At 39.9% G+C, this 21,456-nt stretch overlaps 1 protein-coding gene across 3 annotated transcripts in view; it reads left to right on the top strand.

Moving 5' to 3' along the window:
• Positions 1–609: 609 nt before the first annotated feature.
• LOC121579921 (neuronal PAS domain-containing protein 2-like) overlaps positions 610–21,456 on the top strand; it is a 62,349-nt gene continuing 41,502 nt past the window's right edge. For all 3 annotated transcript variants that reach the window (XM_041894918.1, XM_045224350.1, XM_045224349.1), the window contains exon 1: positions 610–795. The gene's annotated coding sequence lies outside the window, so the exon portion shown is untranslated. The remainder of the gene's footprint in view (positions 796–21,456) is intronic.

The raw sequence follows: 21,456 nt of genomic DNA, 5'->3' as shown, positions 1-21,456 counted from the left end.
TTTGTAGATCAGTCAGTCACAATTTACCCATGATACATTTCGGTTTTGATCCTCTTGAACACGGCCAATGTTGTATATAATTTTACGCGATGACATTGACGGGCTACGTTCTATGTCATTGAGGGGATTCGATTTTCTGGCCCGGGTTACCCCGGTAGGAGGAGTTTGTTTCGGGTGAAAAGTGATTGCATTCGTTTTGGAACCAGCCAGGTAACCCCTTAAAAGCCCACAGCGATGTAGCCTAGGCTAGATTAAGTACGTGGAGTAGGATTCTGTGTTTTCACATGCAGAAGTTGTTGCTTTTGATAAAAACGCTTTATCTGCCTTCCCAATGAAAACTAGTTTGAAAATTCAACATATATTTGATGGAAAAGAGATGTATGTTTCTGGACGATGCACCATGCTGCTTTATTGACAACATGACCGAGCGGCGCGGGTGTAGATTAGGCTACTGTTCGATTTGAGAAGGGCGCTCCTCCCTCATTGAACTGAGCGTCACTTGCGGTGCTGGGTGCTACCCTCCCCAACTGTAGCGAATCCGGATAAAACGCGCTTGATTTGGTCACTCCCTGTACCTCCTTTTAAGGTGCGACGACGGCTGATGATGTAAATTGTGAGGTGTGTGGGTTGGAAAATGAAAATCAGCACAGAAAACACTTCGATGTCTTGACCACAGAATTGGTGCCAGTTACATAACACTATTTCATTGTAGGAAGAGCAGTGTAAACGCCGTTTTGTATTTCACGGATGCGCCTTTCATATTGGAATCGTCCCCTCGTTACTGCTTGACATTAGGTAAGTTCATGCATGACTTTTACTCACTTACAGCAAGTTCAAGCGTAACCTACATTTAGTGGAGTGAGTGACATCTGGATATGCTTCATCGAACGTTGAAGTTCCACTGATATGTCTGTGATTAATAGTCTACCGGTATGTTGCATATAAAGGTTTAGTAGCCTAGGCCTGCCTATTGTTTTATGTTTCTCTCTTGAGCCTATAATGGTTTTATAATCGTGCATTTGTCCGAAAGGAACTTCCAGCTGATTTCATTATTTCTATAAAATGACCTAATTTGACAGGCTAGTAGACCAAGTGATTTATATTTAATTTGATCATCCAGTATTAAGGAATGATAAAAAACTGCACGTTTTAGATGTGTTGATTGTTGAATAGCCTGTAGCCTACTTGGAAATACAGTAGGTGCTATCTTATGCTATGTGAGACAGACCAGTCCAGGAATTATAGTTTTGGTCCTATATCAAGTTCCTTTATTCTGAAAGGATGACAGTGAGCACACAGTCAGCAGAGCATGCCTAACAAAATCCAAGTTATGTAGGTTAATCACTAAAATATAATTGTTTTCTTATGTAACTCATGATTCAAGAAGTAGCATAAGCCGGTTGCAGTGACGTCATGCCCCAGATTTATTTATTAAAAAGGAAACTATCGAACCCGTGCTGCGCAGGTGTTCTGGACGTCAGTGGATAATAATTGTAACGAAAGCTGTTCAACCTTATATAGGTCTTTGATTGCGTGGTATGATTGATAATGATGAAGGTGCTGGTGATGATTGTCCCTCTCCTCCACACGCGCCCATCAGACTCTCTGAAATAGTACAGCCTTAGTTCAAATAAGGCAACATTAGGAAACCATGCCCTACATTTTTCTATAAGATTAATTAAATTAGGCTACAATAGAGCAGAGCAGAATATGATAGAATACTTTATTATCCCCTGAGGATGTTATTTTGTACAGGTTAGACTACACAATCAACTCAGCAGGAGGTACAGTTACAGTCATGTAGGCTTACATAGGACAGACAGCGTCACTCAATACAAAAAGCAAAGGTAACAGTACATCAGACAAAAATATGCTCTTCAGATCATTTCAGTAAATTTTTGCAAAATAATACTAGTAAAATAGCTTTTTGTGACAAGTATATGGGAGTCTTCTTATAAGGCAATCAAAGACATGCATTATACCCTTCCTTCAATAAAGGAATATTCAAAACATTTGAAACATTAGCCTAAATCAGTCTGTATCCCTTTCAGCTGCATGGATATGGATAGTACTCCTTCAATCAAACCACATTCAATCTATGATGGCAAAAAGTTTATGGTCATCGTTTCATTAGTCCCCTGTAGCTCAGTTGGTAGAGCATGGGGCTTGCAACGCCAGGGTTGTGGGTTCGTTTCCCACGGGGGGCCAGTATGAAAATGTATGCACTCACTAACTGTAAGTCGCTCTGGATAAGAGCGTCTGCTAAATTACTCAAATGTAAATGTAAATTACTGCAACACACTGCAATCATGTGAGCCATTATTTTAAAGTAATTAAATATTCAAGTTTCCATTTGCCTTGATTATGACCCTGACAATTTGAATATTTTTGGCTCACAAGTATCCTGATCAAGTTTTCCAGGAGCCTGGTTTTGTTGTTAGCAATGTTCCCTCTAAGCTGCTCGCGGGCGCTGGACTGCCGCACAGAAGAAATATCAGCCAGCACTGAGAAGCACAAAATTGAACTTCACTCAACTTTCTTGTTTCCCCCTTTAGTTAACACTATCAATGTTTCCCTCTACTGTGGGAATTGCCAATATTAGCCACTTTCACTGCAACATACCGAAACATAACTAACTATGCAAGAGATTTTCTTGTAGGCAGAACACATTGACAGGCACAACTCAGCCCGTACTCTACAGACCGGTGTGGCAAAACCAATCAGAGCTGCAGTAGCTCCATATGCAAATAGACCATTGCCATATATGGATCTGTGCCATTCACTTTGAACTGGACTGTGTTTACAGTATGAGTGGTCGAGAGTAGCCACGTGTGCACATTGGTTCATATTCTTTGCTAGTAAGTGAGTTATTAGACCAGTTATAGCTAATTTCTAGTCAGCAATGGGGGAGTGGTTGCTTCCTACAAGAGCAGAAAACGTGTGCATTTCTAGCCATCTTTGAAAAGCGAGTCAGGTAAAGAGCATTTTTTTCTGTCTTAAAGGGGCAGTGTTGTATTTTGAGACAGGCTTGAATAAGCTAAGTAGCCAATAGGCAGAGGGTAGCATCATTTGTCTGATTCTCTGTAATAATGGTATGGGAATAATAATTCACTTTATTTTGCACAGTGGTTTCTTGCATCAAACAACACATTTTCAGTCACCTCCTTGTCTGAAGGACAAGTGGATATACAGGTTAATGTCAAGCCCTGCATATTTTCCCCAAAATATCATGGATTGTAGGCCTACATTGAACACCACACATTGGCTGCTACTGTAGGCTGAATGATAGAACAGCTATTTCCATGTTAAAATGTTATGAGATGCATTTTCTCCATTGTTTTTGATGGTAGGCCACTCTGATAGGCCTACATTATGATCAAATAGCCACAGCAGCCTACTTGGCCACTGTTATAACTGTACTGTAACTTAAAGTGGGTACAGCCTCAGTGTTCACAGTAAACGCGCACCAGAAGTAGCACAGAAATTTCACAACGTTCAAGTTTACGCTCAGCAGACCTGACATTTGCTCAGTGACAAATTTTTTAAGAGGAAATATTGATTGTTAGCCTATGTTTTACTCATGTTAATCTGGTCTGTGATGTGGGTGGTCCATGTGGTCAGGCTTGTGGAAGCCACAGTGAGGTGAGGTGAAGTAATGGTGGTGAGGTAAGGGTATTTTACTGAGCCAACCTGCTAAGAGCTAGACTTTTAACTCTACTGGCTGCCATCTCCTTTTCCTCACTCATCTGCCCATTTCTATCTACCGGTATCTGTTTCTCCCTGTATTTCACCCTCTTACCATCCAATTCTCTTCTTTTTATGGATACCACTGCCCTTTCACTCTTCCTAGCAAAGCTGTGTAATGGCAGAAGTATAGAGGGTCAGTTCAAGCCCTGGTTATAAAGGTTGAAAATAAACAACAAGCCTTAATTTGAGCTTATAGCTAAAGTAGATGCAGTGAGCTCTGTTAAGGAGGTGATGCTATAATGCTATAACCTTTGCTTTCACTTACCTCATTGACATTTTTATTTTATTTTAATTTTGGAAGTGTGTTTAGAGAGGAAATGGGAGTCTCTGACCCCTCCTTATGATTTAGAGGGTTTTCACGTCTCTTTGCCTGAAAAAATGCTGGGGAAATCCATCCACCTTTTGACAGCGTCCCTTTTGATTTGAACGAAACCTTCCATACATACATAAAAAAAAAAAGTACATTATTGACATTAATGTCAATTATCGAAAAATTTTTTATAATCTGCAAATGATCTAATAGTTTGATAGCCCTGTTGGTAAGCTTTTAAATGATATCAAACTCAATTGTTTATCTTTTCCTGTGATGAAGACATGGATGTCTCATGGTATGGTAGGGTATTCAAATGGGTCAACTCTGAGCACCTTTATCTCCTGAATGTTTTGGCATTCGGGTAAAAAAGTCACTTTCTTCCATGGGCAAACATGTATGGAAAGTTTTGTTTAAATTAAAAGGGATGCTGTCAAAAAGTGATTCAATTCAAATGGATTTACCCTGCTGTGTGAACGTTAGGTAACTGATGACATGCATGCCTAGTCTCTGATGTTACAGAGCCTGCTGGAGGGAAAGTAGGTTACTGGGCCATGTCCTGCAAGCTTAGACTGAACACTAGTCGGAATATTGCTGGAGCTGCTTTGTGTGACTAGCCATGCACAAATGGAGCAGGTCCATGCAATAGGAAAGGCATCTTTGCTTGTGCTCTGTCCCTTTAAGAAAGACAGTCGGCTCTCCTTAAAGCATTGGGAAGGTTCAACTCATGTTGATTCACTTTAACTGCACAATACATAGATGAAACATGACTACAGGTACATTTTTTAGGTGTCTTGAGATGAGCAGTGAATTCATTTTATTTTCAGGTTTAGCCTTGAGCAGTAAGGATCGCACCACTCCATTTTCTTTTCCCATGATGAACCTGAGAATGCTTCATTATGTACTCTCTCAAAGAAACTGAGAGTGTCTGTATCTCTAAAGTTTTTTGTTCAACTGCTATTATTGTGTTATTAGGTGTCTTTGTTAAAGGGAAACAACAAGCTTACCAGTGTGCTGGAGTTTTTCTTTTTAAAGGGCAGTTTTATATCACAGAACATTTTCATTTTGTGAAGTGACCCGTTAGCATTGTGAAACCCAGGTGAACTCCTCTATCAAGGTGCATTCTGGGACATCAGTGAGGATTTAGCCTACTGCATGTAAATATAGAGCTCTCTGTCTCTCGTTCTGTCTGCCAATATTATAATAATAATGTAATATGCCATTTAGCAGACGCTTTTATCCAAAGCGACTTACAGTCATGTGCACATACATTTTTACGTATGGGTGGTCCCGGGGATCGAACCCACTACCCTGGCGTTACAAGCGCCATGCTCTACCAATTGAGCTACAGAGGACCACAATATATATATTCTATTCACCAGACAATATTATATTCACTGACTCAGCCTCTAACTGTGTGACCTCTGAGTTTGGGGTCGCAAGGTCCCTACTTAAGGTTCAGCAGCTAGGCGCCAAATATCTAAACCATCTGACAGTGACCTACATCAGTGGGTCTGATTAGGCAGTGCATTCTGCTCAGCAGCAACTCAGGACACAATCCAATCAAACCTGTACTGCAGAAAAGTGACTTTGCAGAGAAATAGCAGAGCTCCAAGTGTAAGGTAATGAAACACATTCAGAGAATGATTCAGAATGGATTCAGACTTGATTCAATCAGAAAGACCCAGGTTAGACAAAGACTGTGCCCTGACCCTTTATATCATGGACAGGTCACGGAGAAATCCCAGTCTGAGAGCCAATCTGAGGAAAAATAATCTAACTCCAACGCTATGATGGGTTGATTTTGGGGTACCTGGTATCAGTAGTCCTCAACTGTAGTCAGTTTGAATAGGAACAGGAGGTTTGGAAGATAAGATGTAGCAGGGGTAAGTATAGCTTCACAGGCCAGTAGAAGTCAATAGTTTGTGATTTGGACTACATTTAAACCCCTGATATCTCTAGTAATTGATGTAAAAAAATTAAGGCAGTCACCCTGGCAGTTATACAGCAAGCATATATTTGCGGACCCCTGTTCAGTTGTGTTGTGTGACCTTGTGGTTGTGCTATGTTCTTTTTGGGACACCGAAAATGTCATGTCACATGAGTGTCAGCTGCACTGTACCACATTAAATATCAACATAATAATGCCTCACATCACCAACATCATGCATTTGATGGTTGGTTTCCTGTCTCTTATGTCCTCAGGCAGTGACTGATAATACAGTGAAACAATACTTGTTTCCTGGGAAGTCGTTTTATAACAAAGAGGATATTTATTTCATTCATTTTTGAAGGGGATCCGTAAGACCTACTTTTGGCACATCATTGGAATGGATGTAAGAGCAGTAATTAACATTTAACTACTGTAATGAAGTGACAGTCAAGTGTAATGCATCTGCCAACAGGATTAGAATATGACTGACTCATAACCAGTCATACAAATTATATTATTGTGATTGGTGTCCCCTGCTGGGATAGGTTGAGGATACAACTATTGATCAGTTAAATAATTAGGTCAGAATGTTAACACATCTGGAATACATTATTTATTTATCGTTCCCATCACTCCTTTTTTGAAAATGAAGTGTAACAAAGATGAGATCAAGTGCTGCCAATTACTGCAGTTGAATAGGCATGACAGGCTAAAATACAGGCATGACACAGCACAATCGTATCATGTTATGGATTACATTTTACATTTGAGTCATTTAGCAGGCGCTCTTATCTAGAGCGACTCACATGAGCAATTAGGGTTAAGTGTCTTGCTCAAGGGCACATCGACAGATTTTTCACCTAGGTGGCTTGGGGATTAGAACCAGCAACTTTTCGGTTACTGGCCTAACACTCTTAACTGCTAGGCTACCTGCCTAGTACAGCTTAGTGCTAGTCATATAAGCAAGAAAATGGCATTTCTGCTGTCAGATAACCCATATTAATTTAACGTATTAAACCTACGGTGGAAATACAGATATGCAAATCTAGAGGTAGAAAGGCCTGACATGATAACCTAAATATGTCAGGTAGCTTGTGGTGCAGTATGACGTTAGGCAGAGAATCCTGATGATCCTGTGTGCTGTAGTAGTACTGTAGCATTCCTTGGTGGAGTTGGCGGTGGCTTCATATGCCCAGTGGAACTTTGTTGCACATTACTCTTGAGTCTGGTATTCATGTCACCCTCTTTAACCTTCTAACTGTGACAGACAAAATGTTCAGCTCGGGTTATATAACTGCCAGTACAGACGTCATTGGCCTCTCTGCTGATGTCGCTCATCTCTGGTCCACAGCACACTGTCTTTGTACTCACTAGCTACAGGCAGAGACCTACTAGGGCATGATTAAAGACACTAAATAGCTTTTTCCTTTTATGTTCCTTTCTTCCAGTTGTTCAAATGATATTCATGTTTTGTGTGTCATGTAGCTTCAGTGGATCCATTGAAATTAGTTAGCAGAAATGGCATGCATACTTATTTCCAAAGGCATGCGTACTTACTGTATGTGAAACATTTACTAAGAGAACATTTCCAAGGATATTCCCCCTGCACAGTGAGCATTTCTACCACTCAAACATTACTACAAAATCTATGGGCAAAAAAAACGAGCTAAAAAACATTAGCTGACATGGGCAAGTTGATCTGGACGGTTCTGACAAGTTATAAATAGTTCTCTAAGGTATGCAATGACTGACATGATGAGGAAAACGGATGATTCACTACCCAATTTCGAAATTGCACCTTGTGCATTCTACTATTACAAAGAGTATTGAAAGTTGCGCCCCCCCTCCCACGCCCCACAGTTTGGGAACCTCTGGCCTAGATGACCTGGAATCCTCAGGCAGATGGTGATCAGTGCAGCTGGTTCACGCTATCATGGAAGAAACCTCTCACATAATGAGTCTAGTTAACTGAGAAGTGAACATACTTCAATCTGGGTCTATTTTAATCCCCAACCGTATGCCAGACAGGGATGCCTTGTAGAGGGTCTATTCTTATGGCTGGTTGTAATAATCCTGGCTGTTCAGGCTTTATCTGAGTGTCCCAAGGCAAAAGGTCACAGTCAAGGATTGGGTGTGGCTACACTGGTGCTCTCAGAGGAAGACCTTGATGGTTTCACAATCTGAGCAGTCCCAGCCCTTGTTTGAATGACCTACAGTGGCTTGCGAAAGTATTCACCCCCCTTGGCATTTTTCCTATTTTGTTGCCTTACAACCGGGAATGAAAATTGATTTTTGGGGGGTTTGTATCATTTGATTAACACAACATGCCTACCACTTTGAAGATGCAATTATTTTTTAATTGTGAAACAAACAAGAAATAAGAAAAAAAAAACAGAACTTGAACGTGCATAACTATTCAGCTATTCAGCAATTACAGCTGCAAGTCTCTTGGGGTATGTCTCTACAGTGAGGGGAAAAAAGTATTTGATCCCCTGCTGATTTTGTACGTTTGCCCACTGACAAAGACATGATCAGTCTATAATTTTAATGGTAGGTTTATTTGAACAGTGAGAGACAGAATAACAAAAAAAATACGCATGTCAAAAATGTTATAAATTGATTTGCATTTTAATGAGGGAAATAAGTATTTGACCCCTCTGCAAAACATGACTTAGTAGTTGGTGGCAAAACCCTTGTTGGCAATCACAGAGGTCAGACGTTTCTTGTAGTTGGCCACCAGGTTTGCACACATCTCAGGAGGGATTTTGACCCACTCCTCTTTGCAGATCTTCTCCAAGTCATTAAGGTTTTGAGGCTGACGTTTGGCAACTCGAACCTTCAGCTCCCTCCACAGATTTTCTATGGGATTAAGGTCTGGAGACTGGCAAGGCCACTCCAGGACCTTAATGTGCTTCTTCTTAAGCCACTCCTTTGTTGCCTTGGCCGTGTGTTTTGGGTCATTGTCATGCTGGAATACCCATCCACGACCCATTTTCAATGCCCTGGCTGAGGGAAGGAGGTTCTCACCCAAGATTTGAGGGTACATGGCCCCGTCCATCGTCCCTTTGATGCGGTGAAGTTGTCCTGTCCCCTTAGCAGAAAAACACCCCCAAAGCATAATGTTTGCACCTCCATGTTTGACGGTGGGGATGGTGTTCTTGGGGTCATAGGCAGCATTCCTCCTCCTCCAAACACGGCGAGTTGAGTTGATGCCAAAGAGCTCGATTTTGGTCTCATCTGACCACAACACTTTCACCCAGTTCTCCTCTGAATCATTCAGATGTTCATTGGCAAACTTCAGACGGGCCTGTATATGTGCTTTCTTGAGCAGGGGGACCTTGCGGGCGCTGCAGGATTTCAGTACTTCACGGCGTAGTGTGTTACCAATTGTTTTCTTGGTGACTATGGTCCCAGCTGCCTTGAGATCATTGACAAGATCATCCCGTGTAGTTCTGGGCTGATTCCTCACCGTTCTCATGATCGTTGCAACTCCACAAGGTGAGATCTTGCATGGAGCCCCAGGCCGAGGGAGATTGACAGTTCTTTTGTGTTTCTTCCATTTGCGAATAATCGCACCAACTGTTGTCACCTTCTCACCAAGCTGCTCGGCGATGGTCTTGTAGCTCATTCCAGCCTTGTGTAGGTCTACAATCTTGTCCCTGACATCCTTGGAGAGCTCTTTGGTCTTGGCCATGGTGGAGAGTTTGAAATCTGATTGATTGATTGCTTCTGTGGACAAGTGTTTTTTATACAGGTAACAAACTGAGATTAGGAGCACTCCCTTTAAGAGTGTGCTCCTAATCTCAGCTCGTTACCTGTATAAAAGACACCTGGGAGCCAGAAATCTTTCTGATTGAGAGGGGGTCAAATACTTATTTCCCTCATTAAAATGCAAATCAATTTATAAAAATTTGTACTTATGTTTTTCTGGATTTTGTTGTTGTTATTATGTCTCTCACTGTTCAAAATATCCTACCATTAAAATTATAGACTGATAATTTCTTTGTCAGTGGGCAAACGTACAAAATCAGCAGGGGATCAAATACTTTTTTCCCTCACTGTATAAGCTTGGCATATCTAGCCACTGGGAATTTTGCCCATTCTTCAAGGCAAAACTGCTCCAGCTCCTTAAAGTTGGATGGGTTCCGCAGGTGTACAGCAATCTTTAAGTCATACCACAAATTCTCAATTGGATTGAGGTCTGAGCTTTGACTAGACCATTACAAGACATTTAAATGTTTCCCCTTAAACCACTCGAGTGTTGCTTTAGCAGTATGCTTAGGGTCATTGTCCTGCTGGAAGGTGAACCTCAGTCCCAGTCTCAAATCTCTGGAAGACTGAAACAGGTTTCCCTCAAGAATTTCCCTGTATTTAGCGCCATCCATCATTCCTTCAATTCTGACCAGTGTCCCAGTCCCTGCCGATGAAAAACTTGGTGTTCTCAGGGTGATGAGAGGTGTTGGGTTTGCGCCAGACATAGCGTTTTCTGTGATGGCCAAAAAGCTCAATTTTAGTCTCATCTGACCAGAGTACCTTCTTCCATATGTTTGGGGAGTCTCCCACATGCCTTTTGGCCTTTTTTTAAGCAATGGCTTTTTTCTGGCCACTCTTCCGTAAAGCCCAGCTCTGTGGAGTGTATGGCTTAAAGTGGTCCTATGGACAGATACTCCAATCTCCGCTGTGGAGCTTTGCAGCTCCTTCAGGGTTATCTTTGGTCTCTTTGTTGCCTCTGATTAATGCCCTCCTTGCCTGGTCCGTGAGTTGTTGTGGTGCCATATTCTTTCAATTTTTTAATAATGGATTGAATGGTGCTCCGTGGGATGTTCAAAGTTTCTGTAATTTTTTTATTACCCAACCTTGATCTGTACTTCTCCACAACTTTGTCCCTGACCTGTTTGGAGAGCTCCTTGGTCTTCATGGTGCCGCTTGCTTGGTGGGGTCCCTTGCTTAGTGGTATTGCTGACTCTGGGGCCTTTCAGAACAGGTGTGTGTTTATATACAGAGATCATGTGACAGATCATGTGACACTTAGCACACAGATGGACTTTATTTAACTAATTATGTGACTTCTGAAGGTAATTGGTGCACCAGATCTTATTTAGGGGCTTCATAGCAAAGGGGGTGAATACATATGCACGGACCACCTTTCCGTTATTTATTTTTTAGAATTCTTTGAAATAAGTTATTTTTTTCATTTCACTTCACCAATTTTGACAATTTTGTGTATGTCCATTACATGAAATCCAAATAAAAATCAATTTAAATTACAGGTTGTAATGCAACAAAATAGGAAAAGCGCAAAGGGGGATGAATACTTTTGCAAGGCACTGTAGATGTGATTCAGATCTTGTGCTCAGGGTGTTGGTTGTGCGTCTATTACTGACGTAATCATTTGTTTGTGTTATGGAATACTACAAATACACATTCAGTGGATTGTCTGAGGCGCTTCTCCCTGGATGTTTATCAAATGAGCAAATGTCTAAATCACTGTACAATATAGTATAGGTCTGACAGCTCCCTAGTATGAACTAGAAGAAAGTATTTACACATGTTAATAACCCGTTTTAAAGGATCAGGAAATTGTCAATGTAGTTTTTACAAACCTTTACCCACATGTGGGTTCAAATGTCAAAGCTGTGCAAATTATGTAGTAGAATCTTAGGATACAGAGGCAGTATCAAATGATTAGAATATGCTGTTTTTACACCTTAACACTCTACTCTTAACATTGCCTTTCCTTTGGAATTTATTTGGGGCGGCTTTTCCTTTTTTCAGAGTGTCTGTGATATTTTCCTGCACAAACGTGTTCCTACTCATTCAAGGATTTTTCTTTATTTTTACTATTTTCTACATTGTAGAATAATAGTGAAGACATCAAAACTATGATGAAATAACACATATGGAATCATGTAGTAACCAAACAAGTATTAAACAATTCAAAATATATTTGAGATTCTTCAAATAGCCACCCTTTGCCTTGATGACAGCTTTGCACACTCTTGGCATTCTCTCAACCAGCTTCATGAGGTAGTCAACTGGAATGCATTTCAATTAACAGGTATGCCTTCTTAAAAGTTAATTTGTGGAATTTCTTTCCTTCTTAATGCGTTTGAGCCAATCAGTTGTGTTGTGACAAGGTAGGGGGGGTATACAGAAGATAGCCCTATTTGTTAAAAGACCAAGTCCATATTATGGCAAGAACAGCTCAAATAAGCAGAAATTAATTAAGACATGAAGGTCAATCAATATGGAAAATGTCAAGAACTTTGAAAGTTTCTTCAAGTGCAGTCGCAATAACCATCAAGCGCTATGATGAAACTGGCTCTCATGAGGGCCGCCACAGGAATGGAAGACCCAGAGTTACTTCTGCTGCAGAGTATAAGTTCATTAGAGTTACCAGCCTCAGAAATTGCAGCCCAAATAAATGCTTCACATAGTTCAAGTAACAGACACATCTCAACGTCAACTGTTCAGAGGAGACTGTGTGAATCAGGCCTTCATGGTCGAATTGCTGCGAAGAAGCCACTACTAAAGGACACCAATAAGAAGAAGAGACTTGCTTGGGCCAAGAAATACGAGCAATGGACATTAGACCGGTGGAAATGTGTCCTTTGGTCTGGAGACCAAATTGGAGATTTATGGTTCCAACCGCCGTGTCTTTGTGAGACGCGGTGTGGGTGAACGGATGATCTCCGCATGTGTATTTCCCACCGTAAAGCATGGAGGAGGAGGTGTTACTGTGTTGGGGGTGCTTTGCTGGTTACACTGTCTGTGATTTATTTAGAATTCAAGGCACACTTAACCAGCATGGCTACCACAGCCTTCTGCAATGATATGCCATCCCATCTGGTTTGGGCTTAGTGGGACTATCATTTGTTTTTCAACAGGACAATGACCCAACACACCTCCAAGCTGTCTAAGGGCTATTTTACTAAGAAGGAGAGTGATGGAGGGCTTCATCAGATGATCTGGCCTCCACAATCCCCCGACCTCAACCAAATTGAGATGGTTTGGGATGAGTCGGACCGCAGAGTGAAGGAAAAGCAGCCAACAAGTGCTCAGCATATGTGGGAACTCCTTCAAGACTGTTGGAAAATCATTCCAGGTGAAGCTGGTTGAGAGAATGCCAAGAGTGTGCAAATCTGTCATCAAGGCAAAGGGTGGCTATTTGAAGAATCTCAAATATATAATATATTTTGATTTGTTTAAAAAATTTTGGGTTACTACATGATTCCATATGTGTTATTTCATAGTTTTGATGTCTTCACTATTATTCTACAATGTAGAAAATAGTAAAAATAAAGAAAAACCCTTGAATGAGTAGGTGTTCTAAAACTTTTGACCGGTAGTGTGTGTATATATAAGGAGTAATAGGTTCTAAAGGTTAGGGCAAAATTCCTAATTTCAGGTTAGGATTTTCTCTTGAACTAGACAAATAGCTTGGGGGTGGTGTGTCTCTGATTGAAAGACTGTTGAAGGGACATCGGGCATCGAAAACCTGCCAGAATCTCTGCATTTTGCATTTTGCCATTACGAGATGAAGCGTTATTATTGTGTTATTGCAATATTACTACTGCAATTGGCTAAGGTTAATGTGGTCCTCTGTAGCTCAGCTGGTAGAGCACGGCGCTTGTAACGCCAGGGTAGTGGGTTCGATCCCCAGGACCACCCATACACAAAAAATGTATGCATGCATGACTGTAAGTCGCTTTGGATAAAAGTGTCTGCTAAATGGCATATTATTATTATTATTATTATTATTATTATTATTATTAATAAAATACAATGAAATAGAAGAAACAGGTAATATGAGAGATTATAGTGTCTACTGCATGGGGGGTGTGGACAGGTTCCCATGATTCCTTGATACACAGGACATGGCAATGGTTACATAATAGATAATCTCGTGGAAATTCCATTAACAATTGTGATTACCTTTGTGCAAAGGAAGGAAGCGAAGTCTCCTCACTCGCAAATGGAAACTCTACGCCAAACCCCTCCCTTCCGCTAATTTCACACGTGTTTATCGTGGCCAATAAGCACATTTTTGTTTTCATGAATTTTTATGATACAGCCAATTTTGACTTTGTGGCTGAGGAATCTATTGGAAACCGTTTATCATCTGCACACGTGCTTAAAAATCACCGCACCAGTGGAAGCACCGCCATTGTCCAATCCTGATTCGTACAAATAATCAACGATGAAAACCCAAAACCAGGAACTACTGCTGCTTGTATCACATAATTCTACATGAGCCTTGACAGATTCTCGCCGTTTCATCTGTCCACGAGAATCTGTCCACGAGAGATTACAGAATAGAGAGCATACCTTACCATCGGTGAGTGAAATAGTGGCTCCCTTGTTTTGATTCTGAATGCGCATACTACTTCTTTTGAATCCGTGTTTATTTCTGTATCAGTTTGACTATTGCTGTCATTGAAAACCAAGCCTTGTATTATCCAGCTTATACTCCGAGGTATTTCCAAAGGTCTCAAAAGGAAACAGTCCCGTTTTGTATCCAGTTCGAGTTCGTAGACAGGTCTTGGAGCTAAAGCCTGTGTGGAAAGAACACATTTCCACCCCTGAGACTTTAGCATCATTCTGGTACAGGAAGCTTATGGATGTAATTAGTTAAGTAACTGACAAGTTTAAAGTTGAAACGTGTCATGGTGTTACATTTCTCAGGTAAACAAAGTAATAAGGTTTTATTGCAGCCATATAAGTAGTTATGACTCATGGCTTGGGAAGCCTCCTCATTCATATGTTTTCCTTTTCATGAGGAGGTAATCTAAGCTGTGTGTTGTGGACTAAATGTCACCTGGACTGCGGAAAGAAACGCAAATTGTAAGTTGTCTATTTTAAAAATATATATCAAGTACAGATGAGTGCTTAAAATTATTTTGACACTACAGAAGAAAAACTGTGGAACAGGTCTATGGGAACAGACTTAACCTAGGACAGATAATAATAATAATAATATAATAATATGCCATTTAGCAGACGCTTTTATCCAAAGCGACTTACAGTCATGCGTGCATACATTTGTGTTTTAATGAATTTGTATTGTATTGTTAAATCAAGAGCATATGTCATACAGTGCTTAAACTGTGTGTGACACATTTGTGATTGAAATGAGTAGTCTATCTGTCCCTCATTATTATATTATAATTATTGAAGATCTATCACAGGAACAGGTAGCTGCATATTGTCACGTATACTGTATACTCCCCCTCTGGCCTCTAGGTCACCAGGTTGCTCTTTATTACACACACCTGTCACCATCGTTACGCTCACCAGCTCCTCATCAGACTCACCTGGACTCCATCACCTTCCTGATTACCTCCCCTATATATGTCACTCCCTTTGGTTCCTTCCCGAGGCGTTATTGATTCTGTTACTCTGTTCCTGTCTGTACCCTACTCTTGTGTTGTTTCATGTTTTATTTATCATTAAATGCACTCCCTGTACTTGCTTCCCGACTCCCAGTGTACATTGTTACACATATATCTATGTGATACATTAAAAAAAGTGTTTTTATTGTGTATGTGTACAGTAGCCTGAGTTTGGTATTCAGAATGCTTTGAGTAACATTCGTTTGTAAATAGATGAGAGCAGGTTCAAAACACATTTATTGATATATCAATATTACAAGTGTAGCGGAGGTGATCCAGAAAGGCTGTCGGTGTAGGGACATATCATGCAAAGGGTATTCATGGAACTGGACTTTACTGAATCCTTTTTGTTGATTATGTAGAATCTGAATCTTTGTGTCGCCATGTGTGCACTGTAAATGTGTGTTTGTGTGTTGTTGTTACAGCTTATCAGATCTTGGGCTATTTTATTATTTCCCATAACTGGGTTGTGTATATTTTATTACTCTGTATGTCTGCAGGACCTGTCCAAGATTCCCTTTTGCTTAACTGTTCCATGATTGTTCTGCTACTCTGGTAGGTCCTAATTTGATATTCCAAATTGGGAAGATGCAGTACTTCTTACAATGAGGTCATGAGTAGCCTAAACTCTATTGTTCAGTTGGGTTCAATTATGTTTAATTAAATTATTAGACTCTGAATAGACTTCTCTGAATGGACTGAAATATTCTGTAAGTTGTACTAACATTATTTGTAAAGCTTAGCCTTTATAGAACATGTGGCTTAGAGTTCTAGTGAATGAGAGCTTATTAGTAGCATCGGGCCACCACAGTACCAGTGAGGGCAAGATATTTTCTTAGAATAGGCTGAAAATTGTGGAAATGATTTTGTTTCTACACGTCCTGCTCTACCCTCTGTTGGCTACAATTTTTCAAATAACATGGAAGAAACTTGGCACTAAAATGAATTACAAACGTTCAAATTCAGAATAATGTGACCGAAATGGCATTCAAGTGTTAGTAGCCTATTATCCAAACTATAATTTTTATTACTATGTACTCTTAGTTGTGTGTTGCACAGCCGGTTGCTAATGATGTCGTTAGCTAAGTATTGAGCTAACGACTGACCTACTTTCCCTGTTCACAGTGGCTCAGTCCTGTTTACAAGGGACTGTCAACGGAGGATGTTGCGTGGTAGAGGAAAACAGACTGAGCATAGACCTGAAAACGATTACTCCTGAAATCTTGTTAGTTTATGTACCGAATAGGGATGTTACTTGAATTGTATTTCGAATAATACTTAGCCAGCATCTGTATGGAATATGGTCTGTTCGCGATGTGTTTGTGTTTGTGGTGAGTCAAGCTTGGGATACTTGGCTCAGTGAGTTACACAGTAGGCTGTTGGGAAATGTGTACGGTCAAAAGTAAAGTATGGATCTTTATGTCAACTAAAGTCCAGTTTTCAAGGTATGTAAGATTGTCATGTCCTTTGCAAATTGTGTCTTGTGTTCATTAAAATGTACAGTAGGCTATAGGTTGGCAGTTGCTTCCATTTTGGATGGATAGATCTGTTGGCTACTGCTTCTAAAGCCAAGATGTTAACATACAAATAAACTAGGCTAACTATTATACAATTGTTAATTTCTTTGCTTTCTATGTCATTTTCATAGAAAAGTGTTATGTCCTGTGTGTATTTCAGTATTTAGTTAATCATTTTCTTAAAAGGCTCAATGACAATTCAGCTCACTGGTATAGATTTACAAGTATAGTGTGTCCTTGCAAGTGAATGAGTTGTCTTTTTTGATATACATCATTTTAAAACCATGTTTACCTTGATTAGAACATAGTGCTTTTGGGACTTTAGATCCCTTCCTAACTCAGTGGAGATTGTATATCTGCTTTAAGTGTTTTTGCACCTTACTTGTGGAATAATCTCCAAGGCTCTCTAAAATTGGATGAATTGGTGCCTCTAGGGCAATTCAGAAGGCTGATTGAGGACCTTTTTTACTGAATAATGTGTTTGTTTTCTATGAATGTGTTTTGCTTTTCATGTATTGATGTCAATATTGATGTGTATATTGATGTGTTTATTGATGTGTGTAGTGTATATTGATGTGTATACAGGGCTCATCTGTGAAAGAGACATTGGTCTCAGCATGACTCCCTGTCAAAATAAAGGTTAAATAAAAAATACATGTTTTAAATTGCATGGTCACTGATTGGTTGAGGAGGCTTAGTGCCTTGTCAAATAATGGTTGGTCAATGATTGTCAATTAATCAAAAGACTAAATATAGTTTACATGTTGTCAACAATCTAAGCCAGCCCTGTCTGTTTTGCCCCATAGTTGCGCATGCGTCAGTTTTGTTGCTAATCAGCTAACCCGTCTATACAAATTACACCATTTAGTGTAAAACATTATTATATAAAAAATATATTTTATTGTCACATACACCAGATAGGTGCCGTGAAATGTGTTGTTTTACAGGGTCAGCCATAGTATTATGGCGCCACTGAAGCAAATTAGGGTTAAGTGCCTTGCTCAAGGGTACATTGACATATTTTTCACCTTGTCGGCTCGGGTATTCAAACCAGCGACCTTTCTGTGACTGGCCCAGCGCTCTAACCGCTAGGCTACCTGCTGCCGCGACATTACATACAACACTGACATTACATATCACAAACATCACATCAATTACATCATTGTCAAGTACAATCAAATCACCCCCCTTAAATGATATCATCAGCCTGAAACACTTCATGTCATATGTGTTTAGTCTCACATTCTCTTTAAATTTTTTTCACCATATGTTTCACTGACACTTCAGCCTAGATTGAATTTCCTTATGCCATCATTGGCTACCTCTCACCTAAAGTAAAGCACCAAATGTTCCTTGACATGATGTGAAGGGGATAATGTCATGGAATTACATCCTTGATGAAGATGTAAATAAGTCACTTTTGTTATGAAAGTTGAGAGCTGTTACCAGCAGCTCCCTCCAAACCATTCTCAGCAGCTCCCTCCAAACCATTCTCAGCAGCGATATCTTGACAGGTTTCAGAGTTGTAAGATTAAAGATTGCTCCTTCAATAAAAATAATTACTCTGAATACCATTGAATGCCTGTATTCCTGAAGAGTGTGTGTGTGTGTGTGTGTGTGTGAGAAGGTGAACCATTGTCAGTGTGAATATGCTATTGCATGGCTTTTCATTTTGGAAACTAACTGATCAAAATAAGAGGTTTCCTGCAATATAACAGGTTTTTGTCATAAAGTAGATGAATGTTAAAATAGTGAGGTTGTTCAGAGTGTGGACAGATGAGTTCTAAGTTGAAGTCTGACACGTCAATCATTTCTTGCCATATTTAGTGAGAAAAGTCATCTTGTGGCGTGCCTGCCTGAGGTGGTGTATGTTAGTACAGGCGATGGTCATGAACTTGAATTTGAGTTCAGGCAGACAATTTAAGATCCGTGCCCCTCAGGGCACATGTGTAACTCCACTCCACTCCACATATTTTTTCAGCTATAAACCTTGTCTCACTGAACTCAATGCATTCTGGGTGTGGTGCAATCTTCTCACTCAAAGAAGAGTTTCCAGGTAGAAATTTGTGCACCGTGTAGAACACTAAAATGCATGTGTTGTTCAATGTTTTATTTCCTTGAAAGTAAAGGTAGTTCTCTTCGATGGAAAAATCTCCCCACTGGGCACACACTGGTTGATTAAACGTTGTTTCCACGTAATTCCAATGAAATTACGTGGAACCAACGTGGAATAGATGCTGAATTGACGTTTGTGCCCAGTGGGTCCAGTGTACTCTACTGGACTTAGTCCGTTTTTTGTCTCTGTTTTTCTGTCCAATTGAAGGAGAAGTAGCCTAGTTCACTGACCAAATTCCTAGTTCTCCAAGGGACACCCACCCTATCATCTTCTGCTTTTAAAACATATTATTGTGTTTTTGTAGTTCCCTCTGTCCATCTGTAACCACTTTATGTCTTTGTAAAGGGTATACATCAAGTGTTTGAGGTCTAGGTTGTAGCATATGAACACAGTGTACAACTGGAGTTCTCTTTACGATTTGGTAACCTGACCACTTTGCTGAGAACAGACACCCTGAAGAGGATGGATCTCAAACTCAGTTGTCATCTTGTGCTGTTTTTTTATTATTATTAAATCTGGGTAAAATATTTTCTTTAAACCAATCGATTGGTCGACATTTTTAAATGTGTATTTTTCCATATATCCTATGTGTTTTAATCAAATCAACTATATGCACTGAGCTTCTCGGATGCTTTAAGCGCACTGTTTGATGAAATAATTAAGACACACAAATGACTAGAGGGAGTCCGACCGCAATTGATTTGAATGTGCTCAGACTTGCTGTGCTGTGTTAAAAAAAATGACAGCGAGTGACTGTGTGATTAGCACCTGTTGTCTCTCTCTCTTCATGCTGCAGTGACCACTACAGAACTTCAGTGTTTATCATGCTGTCCATGTTGCTGAAGCTGCAACATATTTACAGCCATTTCTGACTGAAAAGTTCTGTTACGGCACAACGCCTCTCCCATGTGACCTACTTACGGCACAACACACACACAAACGCACACTACATGTTAATATTTTGAATGTATGTAAATTGTAAAATATTTTGTCTGTAATGTATTTTTCGTTATATGTCGGACCCAGTAAGACTAGCTGTAGCCATTGGCGTCGGCTAATGGGGATCCTAGTAAATCAAATCAAATCAAAGAAAGAAAAAATAGGTTTATTATTATAAATATAATTTTTCTGACAATTTGGAAGAGTGTAAACAACACTAAATAAATTATAAGTAATACCAGAGAGGCTGTTGTAATGAAGAAAAAGTGTAAAGCCTTTATTACAGCATAGCAAAAGTTAAAAACAGCCGAAATTTGTGAAATTGTTTATCTGACATGTTGTGGTTGCGTGAGACTTGGTGCTCACGGAATCAGTAGGCTATTAAACAAACACTCAAACAGAAGCAGGATCTGTCTTATTTCTGTAGATATATATGGATGATTTATAAAGCCAGGCACATTTAACAGTTCGGCTATTGATTACCTAATTAAGTTGGTGTTTCCTCTCTCCTCACTTTTCTTAGACAATTAAGGCAAGTGCTGTTTTCTCGTCTCCTAACTCCGCTGCAGCCTCCACCGCACTGTTCTCAACACCAATATGTGGGTTAACTTTGCTATTATGCACATAGCAACATGGTCTAGGAAAAAGTGCCAATTCAACAGAGCACTGATGTTTTAGAACCGTGGAGAGCGACCGCTATCCAATGTGGGAGAAAGCGCATTTGTTATAAAATAATATTATTTTTATTAGTGTTGCACCATTGTTCTTACGTAATATAACCATATACAATTTTAGTAGCACATGTCTTAGTGATGGACTGTGCCATCCCCACGGCCTCCACAATGGATTGTACACCATTAAATTATATACACAAAAATGTATGCACGCATGACTAAGTCACTTTGGATAAAAGCGTCTGCTAAATGGCATATTATTATTTATTTTTTATATATTGTTTTGGTACTGCTCATCTAGAGAAATCTCGGTCAACCAACAGCCTATCGACCAAACAATCGACCAGTCGACTAAATGGGGTCAGCCCTATATTCAATACATTTAGTTATTGCTTGTTTTTCTAAAGTCTACCAACCTTGTCAGCAGACAGCTAAGAAGGTTAGACAAGCTAGCTACTCTAACTTGATAGCTTGAAATGGCTTCTTGGTAGCTAGTTATTAGGTTGGGAAATTGGGAATCTACAGTGGGGAAAAAAAGTATTTAGTCAGCCACCAATTGTGCAAGTTCTCCCACTTAAAAAGACGAGAGAGGCCTGTAATTTTCATCATACGTACATGTCAACTATGACAGACAAAATGAGGAAAAAAAATCCAGAAAATCACATTGTAGGATTTTTAATGAATTTATTTGCAAATTATGGTGGAAAATAAGTATTTGGTCACCTACAAACAAGCAAGATTTCTGGCTCTCACAGACCTGTAACTTCTTCTTTAAGAGGCTCCTCTGTCCTCCACTCGTTACCTGTATTAATGGCACCTGTTTGAACT

The sequence above is a fragment of the Coregonus clupeaformis genome, chromosome 13, assembly GCF_020615455.1.
Source record: "Coregonus clupeaformis isolate EN_2021a chromosome 13, ASM2061545v1, whole genome shotgun sequence".
Classification (NCBI taxonomy): Eukaryota; Metazoa; Chordata; class Actinopteri; order Salmoniformes; family Salmonidae; genus Coregonus; species Coregonus clupeaformis.
Note: the sequence above shows the minus strand (reverse complement) of the source record. Positions and strands in the feature narration are given on the sequence as shown.